Source organism: Protopterus annectens, chromosome 10.part0 (genome assembly GCF_019279795.1).
Source record: "Protopterus annectens isolate FY-2018-M chromosome 10.part0, PAN1.0, whole genome shotgun sequence".
NCBI lineage: Eukaryota > Metazoa > Chordata > Ceratodontiformes > Protopteridae > Protopterus > Protopterus annectens.
The window spans coordinates 458,746,874-458,764,458 of NC_056744.1; the positions used below are offsets into that span (position 1 = coordinate 458,746,874).

Below are 17,585 nucleotides of genomic sequence, written 5' to 3' on the forward strand. Positions count from 1 at the left end.
CATGATCACCCAGGACAAATGGGTACTGAATATTATTTCCCCGGGTTACAGGTTCCACTTTCACACCCTACCAAGGTCAAAAGGTATGCCAGACCTGCCACAAAATCAATGGGCAGAGGCACAAAAACAAATTTCCGCTCTCATGGACATGAGAGCTATTCAAAAAGTATCACAGCAAGAACAGGGGCAAGGATTTTACTCCAGAAAGGACAAAGCCTGGAGACCAATACTGGACCGGTCTATTCTAAATACTTTCCTGGATGTTCCAAAATTAAAAATGTTGACACTGCAGCAACTTCTACACATGCTGGGCAAGAAGGTTTGGCTAGTTACTTTGGACCTCAAAGAGGCATACCTGCATGTCCCAATCAGACAATCTTGCAGAAGATAGCTCAGATTTATAGCTGGCTCAATGCATTACCAATTCTCTGCACTGCCCTTTGACTTATCTACTGTGCCCAGGGTCTTCACAAAATGCCTGGCACCAGTAATTGCATTTTGCAGACAAAAAGGAATTCAAATATATCCCTACTTGGACGACTGCCTTATTCAAGCAGAGAGCAAGGACATTCTACTAAAGCATCTGGTGTTTGTAAAAAGATTACTAATTTGCCTAGGGTACAGAGTAAACGAAAATAAATCAAAACTAGTGCCCTCTCAAGAGATAATATTTCTGGGTGCAAGCTTAAATACAACTGCCCAGATGGCTTATCACATGCCAGACAAGCAAAGGCAACTGACTCATTACTTTCAAATGATGGCAACAAAGATCCAGCTACCTGCAAGAAAAAGTCTGCAGACATTGGGCTTCATGGCATCTTGCATCCTGCTAATTCCATATGCAAGACTGCATATGAGGAAGCTACAATGGTATCTAAAAAGTGTTTGGACTCAACATTACCACAGCCTGGAAACATTAATAACTCTTATTCTCTGCCTGCAACAGGAGTTTCGATGGTGGGCACTGGCCTGTCACCACAACAAGGGACAGCCTTTCACTTTACCCACAGCCAGGCAGACACTAACAACAGATGCATCGGATTATATCTGGGGGGCACACATGGCAGGGAAATGTATTCAGGGCACGTGGCCTGCGGACCAAATGCATCTTCTTATCAATCAAAAAGAGATGCTAGCTGTACAGAATGCCCTGACAGCCTTCAAGGATCTGTTACATTCAGGACAACTATTACTAAAGACGGACAATGCTACAGTTATGTGGTACATAAACAAGCAAGGGGGCACACATTCCTACCCCCTCTGCAGGCAAGCCATGACTTTGTGGAACACAGCACTGACCTATCAAGTACATCTGCAGGCACAATTCCTGCCAGGAAAGAAAAATACTCTGGCAGACGAACTAAGCAGAAACCTCATGGACCCTCACGAGTGGAAACTAAATCCACAGGTCTTCAGCATGATAACAAGGAAATGGGGATGCCCAGACATAGATCTTTTTGCCTCCCCTCACAACTGCCAACTACAGAGATTCTGCACAAGGACTTATCACTCACAAACAGGGAAAGTGGATGCTCTATCATTCAGCTGGAAAACCCTAACAGTTTATGCCTTTCCACCACTGCCTCTCCTTCCCAAGGTACTCCTAAAAGTCAGACAAGAGAAGCCAAAAATTATTCTGATTGCCCCAGACTGGCCACGCCAGCACTGGTACCCAGTCCTAAAGAGCTTGTCTCAAGGCCCAGCCTGGACTTTACCTCAAATTCCTCATCTTCTGACTCAACAAAACAATCAGATCCTGCACATCCAACTCAGAACCTTAAATCTGGCTTCATGGCAGATAATGTAGCCACTCAGAACACATTTCTCTCTAAAGCTGTTATGGATGTCATTTTGGAAGCCAGGAGACCCAGCACCAGGAAATCTTATGCAGAAAAATGGAAGAGATTCTGTGCTTGAAACCAGGCAAAAGGACTTGAACCACTTGTTCCAAATATTCCTCAGATTTTACAATACCTAAATTAGATGCTGGACAAAGGCCTATCCTTCTCATCAGTTAAGATCCATGCCTCTGCCATTTCAGTTCATTACAATATGGAACCTCCTATTTTCTCTCATCCACTGCTAAGACAGTACCTCAGAGGGGCAAAAAAGCATACGACCCCCAAGGAGAGCACCGATACCTACATGGGACCTCAACTTTGTCTTGGAAAAGCTCACACTGCCTCCTTTTGAGCCAGCCAATGCAGTTGATATAAAATTCTTATCATGGAAAACTGCTCTGCTCCTAGCAATAACTTCAGCAAGAAGAGTCTCAGAGTTACAGGCATTAATGGCAGTGGAACCTTTTATCATTTTTCATCCAGACAGGGTTTCTCTAAGGACAAACCCAACATTTATGCCAAAGGTAGTATCCAGTGTGGCTCTTAACCAAACCATTCATTTGCCAACATGTTATCCAAATCCCCAGAATAAAGGGGAGAGACTTCTGCAGTCTTTGGACATACACAGGCAGCTACGCTTCTACTTGGACAAAACAAAAGCTTTCAGGAAAAACTGAGCAACTGTTTGTAGTATATGCTGCAGGATCACAAGGAAAGGCTATCTCAAAGCAGTCTATTTCAAAATGGATAGGACACTGTATTTGTTTCTGCTATGCACACCATGGCAAGTCAGTGCCTAAGATTCTACCAGGGCAGCAGCCACTTCAGCAGCCTTTCTCAGAGGAGTACCAACCAAGGAAATTTTGGAGGCTGCAACTTGGAGTTCAGTGCACACTTTTACCAAGCATTATCACTTACCTCTTTACTCTAAATCCAGAGCAGGCTTTGCCACTGCAGTTCTGCAAGGCCTCATAGCCACTCCTAATCCTATTTAGACCCAGCCGCCCTACCTCAGCTTTGGGATTTAACCCAATTGTAATGACTGCAACAGTGAAACACGATGAACATAGTACAGTTGTGTACCTACCATAAATGTAGATGTTCAAGTGTATTCACTGTTGCAGTCCAGGTTACCCACCCTCCATCCCCCTTTCTTTGCTGGGACTTATCTACACTTCTCTATCCTATACAACCTATGTGGTGTATTTGCTTGTAGATGAAGGTATTGTTTTTATTTTACTGTATGTTTTTATAAGCAATATGTATTGCCTACCTTCTTGGGGGCACCTGACATCTGGGGCAAGAAAAATTGAAGAAAATGGCTTTGGCTGCATCTTATATACCCCTGGCGCACTGACGTCAGGGAAGAGGTGACAGCAACTGATGCCAGACCAGGACTTTGGAATTCAGGCCGACTGCGGGTAGCCTGCCAGCAGGATAACCCAAGTGTAATGACTGCAACAGTGAATACACCCTAATTTTATCCTTCTTGTACACAGTACTGGACATTTCCTCTAGTTTTTCTTCCAACTCAAAACTCATCATAAGACCATTTCATTTTTTGGCTAAAACAGTTTTAAACTCATACCCCCCTTTTCCAAAGGACAGCACAATAGCCTTAGTAAGATCACCAGTACTTTTCCTTTTAAATGGGATATCATCAGGATGTTTTAAGATAGGTCTGAACTTTGTTGCCCTCTCTATAATTACTTCCTCACAAATATTACCAATTAAAACAAAGAACATAACTTTCAACATATTCATTTCTTCAGTAAATAAGTCATCCTCTTAGCTATGCCTGGACAATCTCACCATTTGTCCTTTAATCAAACTTTTCTTCTGCCATAAGGCATGGTTACTAATATAATGCAAATAACTGCAAAAAAGGTGGATTTTCTAAAAGTATCAGACTCATATCTGTTGTCCAATTCATTTTTCTTGATAGTCACATCAAGAAAATTCAGGCTATCTCTACTCCATTCGAATGGAAATGTTAAAAAAAGATGTACCACAAAAATTCATCCAACTGTTTATCCCCTTTCCAAATTATAAATATGTCATCAAAAAAATCTAAAATATTTATAAATATATTGTTTATATGCAGAGAGAAAGACCAAATTAATCACCCATGACCATAGCACTATATTGGTAAAGTCCAGGGCCACCACTGCCCTCATTGCTACTCCATTTATCTGCTTATAGTCTGAATAGTTGACTGAATGCGTTATAAATTCAGAATAAAAATAAATACCAACCCCCCCTTAAAACTCTAGGACCCAATGAATTCTTCTATACTTCTTCCCAACTTCCACTGATGTCGTCTATGGGGAAATCATTTTTACCTCACCAGGAAACATTACCTGAAATTGGCTGCATCTACTGACTGCCATAATTTGGTCCTGATCCAGCTTCCAGCTTCCATTGAAAAGGTCACCAACAAAACATGGTCTGGTAACAGCTCTTCCATATTGAAATTCCGAAAAACATATTATCAATATCCATGTCTTCAATTAATTCTATTCTTTCATGCCTAATATTTCTGTTGCTGCTACTTAAACCCATACAAAGATTCATTCACCTGCATCCTTCCTCCTCCTTCTAATTACCTGTATCTTTAAAGTTCTCTTTTATAAATGCCATTTAATTTTTATTCGTTCATTGTGTACCTCTACATACTTCCCATCCAACTTATATCTTGATTATTTACATATTCATTTCTTTCATCTGTTCCGTAGTTATATTTTAATGATACCTAAATACTCTTCTGCTCCATAGTTAATGCATTTGTAATAAAATTATACCTTAGTAATCTTACTGTCCATGTTTTAACTAGTAAAAATGCCACCCTCCATCTACTGGAAATTTTCTTTGATGACCACAGGTTCATTCTCCTACCACCTTACTCCATATATGTGTTTCACAAAAGGCTGACCCACAATCCTGTCCAGTCAGTACATTGACAGTTTACTACAACCACCTGAAAAGGGGGAGGAGGCATAGCAACTCAGCAACTAAGATGCACTGGACCCCCCCCCCCCACTACCACCACCACCACCACCACAGGGGGTTGTATACTGCATTATTACTTAGAAACTGTTACATTCAACTTGGCTGCTTTAGCTTTTATTGAATTTTGTTGGCATCTAAACAGTAACCATATAACAGATAATTTCTGGCACATAGGCAACAATAGCTTCTAATTTATCCTGACAACTTACAGATTAAGCCATAGCTGCTGTAATAGAATAAACAAATAATTCGAATAATTATTACTGTATACTTTCTCTCCTTTGACATCTACTCCTTGTACATACATCCTTAGAATGGCATTTACTATTATTCCTCTTTAAGCACATTTGACTAGCTAAAACTAATCATGCAATTAATCCAGAATTGTGCTACATTAACTTTCGCCTAATAAAACCGCTGACTTACTTTTTGCATATACACCTCATCCCAGTCATGTTTTATTCACTATATTGTCTTTTTACTATATTACTCAATATTTCAGTTATTCTTGTAATGTAGTATAATTGTGACTTTTTAGTATAGTCCACTAAAAAGGGATACAATAAGGAGGGGTGAGTTGGTGTGCTGGGTGGTTGTGCAAAGGGTATATGGGAAAAGGAGGTCCTGAACAGAAGTACCTCCTTAGTTTAGCCACAGCAACTCCCCTTCCTCACAGCTGTTTGTCATCATTGTCCACCTGCTACTATGCAGAAAACAAAGTTGTCAATTGTTTTAAGTGATGGTTTAATAAAGATTTTTCTTGTTTAAAAAAGGCAGGAATTGAAAGATTTATGTATTGTTGCTTAGGTTATATAATATATAGCAATATATGTTTTTCTTTCGGCTTTTTACGGTCCGCTAATGATTGGCAGTCAATTTTTATGGTGCCGAGGTGCCAGCCCGATGCCCACCCTTCAACGAAGGCATGCCCATTCACGCATGTCTTTTGAATGACACTTGACCACGGGGAGGACATGCAGACTCCACACAGAAGGCGCTCCAGCCGAGAATCGAACGGGAAAACCTCTTGCTGTGAGGTGACAACGCTACCACCACGGCTTTACATGTGAAGTGAAATGTTTATGTTGATTGTAGTGATTACTTTTATATGAGTGTAAATTTGCCTATGTCAGAAATGATAATTCAATAAAAGTGTTTGAAAAAAAAAAACAAAGTTGGCATAACAGATGTACAAAGCAGTCAGCGTTTGTACTATATATTTATTTTGTGATTACATCATGTATGTAAAAAAAACCTACATTTATGTATGTATTTATATTTGTGTCTATTTTGGGAATTCAAACCACAAAAGGTCAAATGCCAAGTACTGAAAAAAGCATTGAACCAACACTAGTTGGAAAAACAAAAAGAAAAAATTTTTAAGCCCCCTGCACCCCATATGAGGGAGTGAGGTCCCACACCTTTTGATAATTATAATACCAACTCCTAGACTGCACAACGGTGGGGAAAGGAGACTGTCCCTTTGCCCCATTGTTATGTGATCTCAAAGTGTGTTTGTCAAAACAGGATTCAGTGAATGCCATTTACAAAAATAAATGCAATATACCCTTTATTTTTATATGTATATGCTTTTTTGGTTTGTGATGTGTTTAATTATCTGATCTTAGATGCTTTATCCTTTAAACATGCAAAGCACGCTGACTGTGAAACTTGGTTGTCTGTATGTTGTCTTCTTCCATTCGTGAAGCTGGCATCACCACCATTTTTGTATGTGTACTATAGAAATAGTAGAAGGGAAATAAGTAATTGCTACGTGATGATATTATGTTTTAGTCAGCCTGGGTGGTTCCAAGTACAGAAAAACAAATCAATGAAATGTAAAGTCAGAGAAGTTTAAAGCCTGAGAATTGTACAAGTTTGTTTGTATTCCAAAAAATATATTTTTCTTTTATTAAAAGGGCACATAAAAGGACTAGCTACAGCAGCATCAGTGACTTTTTGAAGATGACAGGCAATAAGATGTTATTATGAATAACATGATAAAGAGAGGGGTGACAGTACCACTGTGATTCCCACACTTGGACATGTAAAAGTCGACATTGTCTTTATTGGGATTATTTTGTTTGAGATGCAGTGCATGCAGATCATATTTCTGTATGATTTGTATCGCAGAGCTAACTTCAAATATATCATCCTTGTCTGTGTTTTTGTATTAGTGATTCTTTGTACATAAGGATAGGTTTCTGAAATGGTTACAGCTTCACTCCAGGATGCATACATCACTTTGAAGTTTAATTAGATATTATATCCTGCCAGTGACCCCAAGCTGTTGCTGTTTCATTTAATGCATTATTACCATCTTACACATCATGAGAAGTCTGCTATGGGTGATATTACAGAGGTAAATGATGGCATGTTAATACTTTATGCTGTGGCTTTGACTAATGAGAATATTTTGATTCCATCTGAATGACACTGAAAGCTATGCCAGAAAGCAATTTGGTTGTGCACGAGTGGTTCTTTGCTGCAAGCAGATCAAAATGCTGATTTTATTAATTTTTAACCCATAGGATTTTTTAAAACATTTTAACTATGTAAGCCCATTGGATGCAAGTGTTCCTTTTTCAGGGCCAAAGTGAGAGCATTGTTTAGTTAAGTGATTTGCTCAGAGTCACACAGCAGGCAAATGGAGGTGGAAGGAATCAAACCATGTACCATGAGCTATAGGAAATGTAGCTGTCACAAACTGACACAGGATGTGAAAGATGTAGTTATATAATGCCACTGGAGGCAAATCTCTCACATGAAGCCACTGCAAACAGGAAGCAGGCTGGCATTACCACACAACACCATATTAAACCAATCACAAACAGCTCACAGCAAACACATAGACCCACATATGCTGATGCTCTTAAAATTTATCCTACCCAGAGTGGGTATTTGTGGGGTTTCCATGAGAGATGTGAGTAAGTGTTTGGTGCTGTTTTGCCCAATATGGGGGAGGGAAACTGTTGTTCTTCTGCAACAGTGATGGTTGGGGGAAGTATCACAGATGTTAACTGTAAACAAAAGATGCCAAGTCAAAGGCACGAGCCGATGCAAGGAGTGCTTTGCATATCTGAAGTTGGAGAAGCGTAGTGCAAGTGCAGAAATGGGGACCTGGACAAAGCTCAGTGTAGTAGGCACTGTACTATGTCTACAGACTGATACTGAGTAGGCATAGATGCAGAAAAGAAAATCTAAGCCAGCAGTAAAGTCTGATCTACTGCTACTACATTCTCAGTATGCTGCTACCTGACCTTCTCCACATCTGCATCGGATCCAGGTACTACTTGCTGCATAACTGAATTTATTAGCAATATTATAACAGTAACATAGCTTCTCGATCAGTTTTACCCATTCCAGCTTTTTCAGTAGAAACTAACATTATATTTGATTAGTCTTTACATTATAAACTATCTCCACCATGTGACCACTTTGTCAAACATCCTAAAATGCTAAACAAATATTTTATTAAGAATGACAACTACTGTAAGAAATACTATAACATTTAATGCATTTTTTTTGTACTTTTTACATTGCCCACTTCTAATTCTTTGTGCCAGTGCTGTACTGGAGAGGTGACTCCCCATTGGTGAGGGCATGGGGCTATCGATCTTAATGCAGCTATGGCATCTAAGGTACCTAGGCAATCGCAGGTTCAAGGAAAAGCGGTTATTTTTCAGCAATCATAGCTTGACAATTGGATTGAAAATTAAAAACAGAGGAGTAATAGTGTCTTTCACCAGACATGATGTTTTAGCAAGAAATATATCCCTCAGCAATAGCAGTATCAGTGGTTCTTTTCAGCTATGCAGGGGGTGAAAAATGATAACTCAGTTCTTTCTCTTTTGGGAGGTCCATATGACCTTAAAGCATCACTCATGGAAGTCCTATTCACAGAGGGTGAGAGTTTATCTGCTCGGCTGTTATCCATCAAGGTGAGGATTTCCTACTTTTTTCCCTGTCTTTCCCCTTCAGGGTAAGAGCCTTTGGTTCTTCCTTTCTTCCTAGAGGTACAAGTCCAATTTTAAGAACGGTGTTATGGTTTGCCATGGAGTGGAGCTCGCCTTTTGTTTTATGTACCTCTTTACCTCTTCTTGTGGCTGTGAATGTTGTAGAGGACACATGCATGCTTCCACACAGGTCGAGTAGCTGCTGAAGACTAAGACCGTCAACCTGACTCATGCAATCTAGGTTTCAGAACTTCAGCAGAGCAGGCTGCCTGCCTCCCACTATGATGGATGAGCCAATATTGGCTTCTGATTCCCACCCTGCTGCACATTGCTTCACATGGATCCTAGTCATAAACCAACTAATTTTTACTATTTCCTCATATACTTTATCAGAGACTAAGGTTGCAATAGAGTATTTATTATTTTAAACATTCCAAGAGGGAACTCTACAGAGTACTAACAATAGAATAGCATTATTTGTAAAAGTTCATACTGCTATGGTTTGCATTACTGCATTTAGTGCATACTGTCCTGTATAGCTTGTTTTCTATACTATTTTTAGGAAAATTGAAGATCCCTTTTTAATTAAATCTTTCATAGTTATTTATTCAAGCAAAGACAGAGTTAAATCATTTAGTGGTGTTGTTAACATGTTGCCATATATTTCTGATGTAAACATATAAAGACGCTGAACATGAGCTCTGTTAAATTCTCTTTTACGCACATCATCATAAATTTTATAATAAATGAATTAAGGGTATTTAATATTCATTAAGGGTCATTAAAGATGATTAATGCATCTAATTAGATTTCGAGTGAGAGAAGCAACATTTGAGCAGTTTGGTAGCTCATTAGTAGGATCTGTACTTCACAGATCCAGGGTGTGCGATTCATTTCTGACTTCATGTCACTGTGTGGATGGAGTTTGCATGTTATTCCCATGTATGCATGAGAAGGAGATATACATTTCAGAGTGGCATATAGGACTGATCTTATAATGTAATTCTTCACAGCAAGTATTGTAGACAAGTGGACTAGGATGTGTAAATGCGTGGTGCACTGTGGAGTTGTGGATACTTTTGAGGAACATTTACATAGGTAGTTATGGATGTGGGCAGCAGCAGTGTTAGGACTTGAAATGCAGTCATATAGGCCTGGTAAGTTAATACCCTTTCTGATGTTTTCTTGTTGGACTTGTACTGTTTAGGAGAGGAGGTCCAACTAACTTAAAAAGTTAGCCATGTGTTTGCGAGCTCTACAATGGGAGGAAGGGATATACGTTTTAAGAATCTCTGTACCATATCAGGAAAGCATTTATGTGAATCTATAGTAGTTGTTTTTGATTATGTGTTTATTTAAACAACTTTAAGTTAAATGGTCAAGGTGGTTGGAGGCCATGCTTGCATGCATTATATATATATGAACCATAAGAGTTCCAGACAAGGGACTCACCCACACAAGAAACTGAAAAACGCTGTAACAGCCACACCCAGCAGTGCCAGATTACTTAAATAGTCATATTTCCATTACGAAGTGCGGGCTTTTATAGTGATGTATATTGTTAAAAAAAATCTGCAATATTCTATTGTAGGATTTCCTATTTTCAAGCATTATCTTTGGGCACTAGGCATTGCAAGATTTTAGAACTCTGACATTATTATAATTTAAATGTTTTAATTTCTTAGTGAACTTCTTTTGTTCAGTAAACTGTGACAGTGTAGTAAGTGTGATCCTCAGGAGGACATAGTTATTTCTTTTCTTGGGTAAGCTGTTGCAGAGGAACAAAACTGCCTGCCAGTAGCAAAGGAACACACAAGCAGTATGCCAAAAATGCCATTAAAATATCAAATGTAGCATCATGGTTCTCAAGGGGTATTTCACTAATAACTAATTAGTTTAGAAAATGAGCCAGTGTAACTTGAGTGTCTTCCTCATTTTTTATACTGTACAGCTGACAAAAAATCCTGCTTTCTGATCAATCAAAACAGAGACACTTTATAATTTCTGTAAATGTATCCTGGGTAGGTACTGCCTGCATGTTATTAACTGTACAGTTTTGCAGTTAAGGGGTATTATGTGTAGCTAGCTTATATGCTTCAAAACAGTTGGAGAATCAGGTATATTCTCCAGGATCATAATGCACTATAATATTTATAGCTCTAATTTATTTCACTCCAGGAAGGTAACACTAGAACAATTGTACAGTCACTTTCAGCTTGCTTTTGTAAGTCCATGCTTGATGGGGTACAGAAAATATCCAAGAATTTGTTAATTTCTCTGCAGCTTTATGTGTTGTAATCAGGAAGAGCAGCTTTATAGTTTGCACTCTGAACATGTGCATGTGCAATACAAAATATTAGAACATATTGCTGACTATCCTCTGAATAAAAATTAAAAATGAGAAGTCTGAAATACAGTATTTTAATAAATTCTAAACCCAGCTGCTGTATTTTTCTGCAATATATACCAAATTCTTTTGCACGTGGGAACAAGTGTCATATCCATGAAGTATACCTTTATGCACATTTCATTTAAGATGTTTTCCCTCCCTGTTATCAGTGCACTTCATTTATTTATTTAATGGCCTTTAATTACTGAGAAACTCCGACTGGGTATGAACCAGGGGTGTAGCCAGAGATTTCCATTTTGTACTCAAACCTAATGTTGTTGTCCCCACTACCCACTTGTCATTTTAAAAATGTACTCGGTCCTCAACATGCTACCCCCAGATACATGGGAAGAAACACGTTATTTTCAACTGTTACAATTTACTTCCATAAAAAGCTAGTTTTAGAGATGTATTCCTTCAGCACAAGAATTCTTTGTGTACCGCTATACTGTGAATATTCATTTACACAGTTCTAAACATTATGTGCTTTTTGAGTGTTGACATTTGCAAGAGATGCTCAGAAAAAAATGTACTCATTTCAGTACACTGAGTATATCTAGCTACACCCTTGGTATGAACCCATTTTCAGTGGAGGCCTGAGGAGAAAAGCTCCAAAGTATTACAAAACATTTTAAGAATAATAATTTTATAGTTTTTAAAAACAGTACAAAAAACAAATACAGTTTAAATAATTATACCAAGTTAAACATAATATGAAAATGGTGGTCGACATTAGATACATTTGTAGACAAATTAAAGGTAAGTTAGTACAATATAAACAGGAATTTCAATGTGAAGTGAGAGAAAAGCAGACTTAAGATATATTTAGAGAGACTGCCAGGGGAGAAAATCTGGTAGAAGTAAGGAAGTGAGTGAAGAAGGGAGACTAAGGAGATGTAGGTATGAAGAGGTATTGGTCCACATTTACGGATATAGTTTATCCTGGTGTTGAGCAAGGACAGAGCCAGCTTTTGGCCAGGGAGTCTTTCAGAATGGTTTTGAAGGATGGGAGGGAGGAATTTGACCTGATGGATAGAAATAAAGAGATGGATAGAAATAAAGAGTCCCAGGCCTTAGCAACATAGTACAAGTGCAGACAATGCCCAGCAGATTTGGTAGATTTGTGGACAGACAGATGTGTTTGGTTATTGAATTATAATGACTGATTAGGAACATGGTTATATAGAATGGTAGGTGGTAAGAAGCTGTGTATATGTTAGTTGATGGGGTTGTTCTAACCAGTTAAGGCATTTTAGTGCTGTACAGTGGTGAGTTCTGAAAGGGGTATTTGCTGCAAATTAAGCAACTTTATTATAGCATTGCTCGCATTTTAATTTTTGTGATGCCTGAAAGTTAGTAAGGATAGGAGCACCATAAAGAAGGTGAGAAGCAGTTCAACGCTTGTATTATCAAGAGAGATGACTTTAAAACTGTGTTTTTTCCATGGGCGAGGGATTTGGGTAAAAAAGTAGAAGTTTATTTATTTATTTATTTATTTACTTACTTACTTATTTTTTTAAATGGGTTGAACATGAGTTGTGAGTTACAAAGCCATTTTTCAATTGCTATTGCAGCTTCCTGAGTAATTTTTGGGAAGTGTGTCACTCTGTCAGATGTGCAAATGAGTTTATTGAGACAGTAAGTTGTCTGTGCATGATATATACCATGACAACCTGTTTCATCTCCTGTGGTTTATTTCTGACAGAATTCATTTATTTAATTTACATATGTATTTGTTGGCCAGGGGTAGAGCACTGATCTCAACTGGACCATTTTCAGGCTCAGCATTGGGTTTATAGCCACTAATACAATGGTGTATATGCATGTATGAATTAGTAATATATGACAACAATAAGGTTAAGTTGGACATTCCATCCATGCAAAAATATTGTACTTTTCCAAAAAGCAAAAAAACTGATATTTTCCTGAAGGTTTTAAGAAAGAGGTGGAAGAATGATGCTTTCTTGAAGTAATCACTTAAAAATGAATGTTTCTTTATACTATTTGCAAAAAAATGTTCTAAGGGCAGTTGAGATCTTGAAAGTCATGACAGGTATCTGGAAAGATTCTCTCTACATAAAGGAAGCCTGGGTTTAAACTTTTGTTATAACCCTGTACATGATCTGTTCAAGCCCTCCATATTTCTATGTTTGTAAGGTGTACTGCAAAATTTATGTCAGATTTGAAATCACCATTAAAAATGAACTATTCAGTTAGCCTTGCAGTAAACAATTATTTCACTTTTGGATATGTACATATTTTAGTACTGGTTAAACATATTAAACCATGTAAAGCCTATGAGCAAATAAAAAGCAAACACACTGCTATAATTTTTTATAATTAATATTGATGAGGCACCATCTGGAAAAAATAGAGCTTGTAATTTGGCCTCTGTGATATGTTTTATTAGGAGGCATCTCCTGCAGATGCATGAAACAAATCTCTTGCTAGAATAAATAATTCCATCAATGTGAGCTTTTTAAGCTAGAAAGAAATATACCACGGTAACATGCACAAGTTTGAAGAGAGCATTAAATTTAGCCAGTACAAATTTTATATTTATAATACTTAATTAAAAATCACTGCAGGCTGTGTCTAGCATTCAGTCTTGTTACATTCTGGGCACATATTGTTTCAGAAGTGAAAAGAAAAGTTTTTTTCTGCGTTTAGGAAGTATTTATATAATCCCGCGGTACCTAGAGTTAAAGAGTTGCCATCTACCTTATAACTCATTAGTATAACTGGACATTTAAGAATCATCCTGGCAGGTGTTTCATTTGCAGACAGAACTGCATGTCAGAGGGAATAAATTCTGTATAAAACAACAGCCATATGTGTTATTTAGTTCAACAACAAACTGTGTGTTGCATAATTAAGGAATGCTGCTCATAGTAAGAGTGTTGTATGGTTGTCTGGGTGCAGAGCAAACAACCATGCTGCTTATAGTAAGAGTGTTGTATGGTTGTCTGGGTGCAGAGCAAACAACCATGCTGCTCATAGTAAGAGTGCTGTATGGCTGTCTGGGTGCAGAGCAAACAATCATGCAGCTCATAGTAAGAGTGCTGTATGGTTGTCTGGGTGCAGAGCAAACAAACATGCTGCTCACAGTAAGAGTGCTGTATGGTTGTCTGGGTGCAGAGCAAACAACCATGCTGCTCATAGTAAGAGTGCTGTATGGTTGTCTGGGTGCAGAGCAAGCAACCATGCTGCTCATAGTAAGAGTGCTGTATGGTTGTCTGGGTGCAGAGCAAACAACCATGCTGCTCATAGTAAGAGTGCTGTATGGTTGTCTGGGTGCAGAGCAAACAATCATGCAGCTCATAGTAAGAGTGCTATATGGTTGTCTGGGTGCAGAGCAAGCAACCATGCTGCTCATAGTAAGAGTGCTGTATGGTTGCCTGGGTGCGGGGCAAACAACTGAAATCATGTTCTTGTGCACTTGTACAAAAGGAAGGTGTTTCAAAAACTATGAAACAGTGCAGTACGCTGCAGAACATTGTAGCCCTCATTGTCCCAGTGGTATACAGTACCTCAGGTGCTCTGACCATATCTCACCATTATTCTAAGGGTACACAACTTGGCAGAACAGTTGGTCGAGAGTAAATACAGTCTATAGAGGTGTTCTCCTGTCTGGTGCCCCCTTAACTTTAGGCAAAAACGCTCTTCTTAGATTTGAATAATAATAATACTTGTTGTTGTGTCTTTTGGCTTTACCCGGTTAGGGGTCGCCACAGCAGAACTCCGGTCTGCTAATGATTGGTAGTTGATTTTTACATGCCGAGTTACCAGCCCTGATGCACAACCTTCAACGAAGGTACACCCATTCATGCATGTCTCCACACAGAAGACGCTTTAGCTGAGAATCGAACCAGACAGTGTCTGACTGTGAGGTGACAATGCTACCGCAGCACCACAACCGCGGGAATAATAATAATAATAGTAATAGCTCTTATCTCCTTTTAAACTGTAGCAATATGTCAGTTATCATCAAAAATGCATTACCAGCATTGATTTCTCAATGTTAATAATAATAATTTATTGATATATCAATCATCATCTCCCTGTTTTCCCATTTTTTGTATGGAATTGTAGTGTTGTGTCTCTCCATTCAATGCCACTGTGCTACCTTCTTCAAAAGTCATGCCTGTCACAGATCTTCTCTCACACTATCCATCCATCTCATTGCTAGACAAGGAATCCAGAAAAGCATGAACAGGACCAATAAAAAATAAATCCAAGGTGGAAAACCAAACCAAGACAGGCTGCTGCTCAGAAAGTCCAATTCTTTAATACGAAACCATGAAAAACAATGAAAACACAAGCGCTTTCACTCGGTCTGTGCCGAGCTTTGTCAAGTGAACATCCAAAGTGCTGCAAGGCTTTATATACACTGAAGTTAATTATTAATTAATCAATTAAAAAATTAATCAATTAAAAAATTAAAGCTTAAAAATGCTGGAGTTGATAAATTGTTAAAAATGCTTCTTTGTTGAAAGTTAAACCTGGTGCATTATAATAAATGTATACAGTAAATATTAAAACTGAAATGTAAAATAATCGAAAGTAACTGTAGGCAGTGCATTTAGCAATAAATTAAAATAAATCATTTATCATATTTCACTTGAAGATTTTTTATCAGCAATGAATGAGCTTCTCATAATCGAGCCTTTCTTAGCTTGAAGACACTGTTTATGTTGATGTTGTCATTTAATCCAGGGTGTCTGCCTGCATCTAGTTTAAGTTGCCATATAAGTTCCTAGTATTCGAGGGTCATCTCCCAGTCACCTCCCCTAGCATCCGGGGTAACTTGCTCCAACACTATGAATTTAAGATCTATCCCAGGGCAAGTGAGTGAATGCTTATAGAATGCGTTAGACTCCCTTTGTTTACTTAGATCATAAAAATGTTCGTAGAGTCTTTTCCTAAATGGCCTCTCAGTTTTGCCAACATAGAAGCTTGAGCAGGTGGTGCAAAAACCTAGGTAGACAACCCCTTTACTCCCACAGGTGTAGTGATGATATGATTTGATGTTAAAATTCCTGGAGGGAATGTAAAGTGTTGGAGCATTAATAATGGCATGGCATTGATTACAGGACCCACATTTGAAAGTGCCTAGTCGTGTGTTAGAGTTATTAGCCTGTAAATTAGGTTTTCTTTCAAATAGTTCCTTGAAATTAATGTCCCTCTTTCTTACAAATTTAGGGTGTGGTGGGAGGGCATCTTTGAATTCTTCGTGAAAGGTCAGTACAGGCCAGTGCCTCCTGATGATCTCCTCAATATCAGGAGTTGCCGGAATAGGTATAGATAAAACTATTCCGGAAGGTGTCAGATATCGCTGTTGTGTTAGTTGTGACAGAAGGTTGCCCTGTACCAAGAAGTGGTGGAAATGTTGTTTCTCTGTTATCAATCACTTCCTTAGCTAAGGAGGTGATAAGGGAAAGAGGTATCCCTGTCTACAAACATGGACTGCAAAAAATGTATTTCATCCAAAAAATCAACAGTGGAGCTGCACATCCTAGAGGCTCTAATGAACTGGCCCTTAACAATGCCTTTTTTCTGATAAAATGGGTGTGCACTTTGAAAATGCAGAAAAGAATTAGAAAAAGTAGGTTTCCTGTAAAGTTTAGAAAGGAATGTTGAATTGTTATAATCTTTATATAAAGTCATGTCAAGATAGTGAAGCTCGTGCTTGTTAATGTTGTGAGTGAACACCAAGAAGGGGGTAGTGGAATTGATATAACTAAAAAAATCCTCAAACTGATTGAGGGTCCCATTCCATAAAATGCAGATGTCGTCTAGGTATCTTCTATAATGAGTTAAATATTGAACCTAAGTAGAAGAAAAAATGAACATATGTTCCCATCTGTGCAAAACAGCGTTGGCATAAAAAGAAGCGTATGAGGCACCCATGGCCACTCCTTTCCTTTGTCTAAAAAGCTCACCATTAAAGAATATAAAATTGTTCTGTAATAAAATTTCCATAAACTCCACTAGAAGGCCAGTCACCTTATTGTTGAGATTAGTTTCAGTGGTTAAGAAATCGTTAAACCACTCGAGCCCTGCTGGGTGGGGTATACTAGGAAACAGGTCTTTGATGTCTATAATTATCATAAGGAGTTCAGATGAGAAAAAGGAAGGTTGAATGTCTCTGAGAAAATCCCAGGAGTCTTTGCAGACGTGATCTAAAAGTGGGATGAGTTGCTTAGTAACATGGTCAATGAATTTACCTAAGGGTTCAGTGATGCTTCCTGCCCCTGAAACAATAGGCCTAAATCTCAAGGGGTCCAAGCCTTTGTGAATTTTCGAATCGAAAATTACTGGTATTTTGGGTTTCTCAACATGCAAATAGTTGAACAATTTTTCATTTATAGCTCCTTGGAGCAAATGGTC

At 38.3% G+C, this 17,585-nt stretch overlaps 1 protein-coding gene across 2 annotated transcripts in view; it reads left to right on the plus strand.

Moving 5' to 3' along the window:
- B4GALT2 (beta-1,4-galactosyltransferase 2) overlaps positions 1–17,585 on the plus strand; it is a 2,452,938-nt gene that overhangs the window by 557,664 nt on the left and 1,877,689 nt on the right. The gene's annotated exons all lie outside the window — the stretch shown is intronic.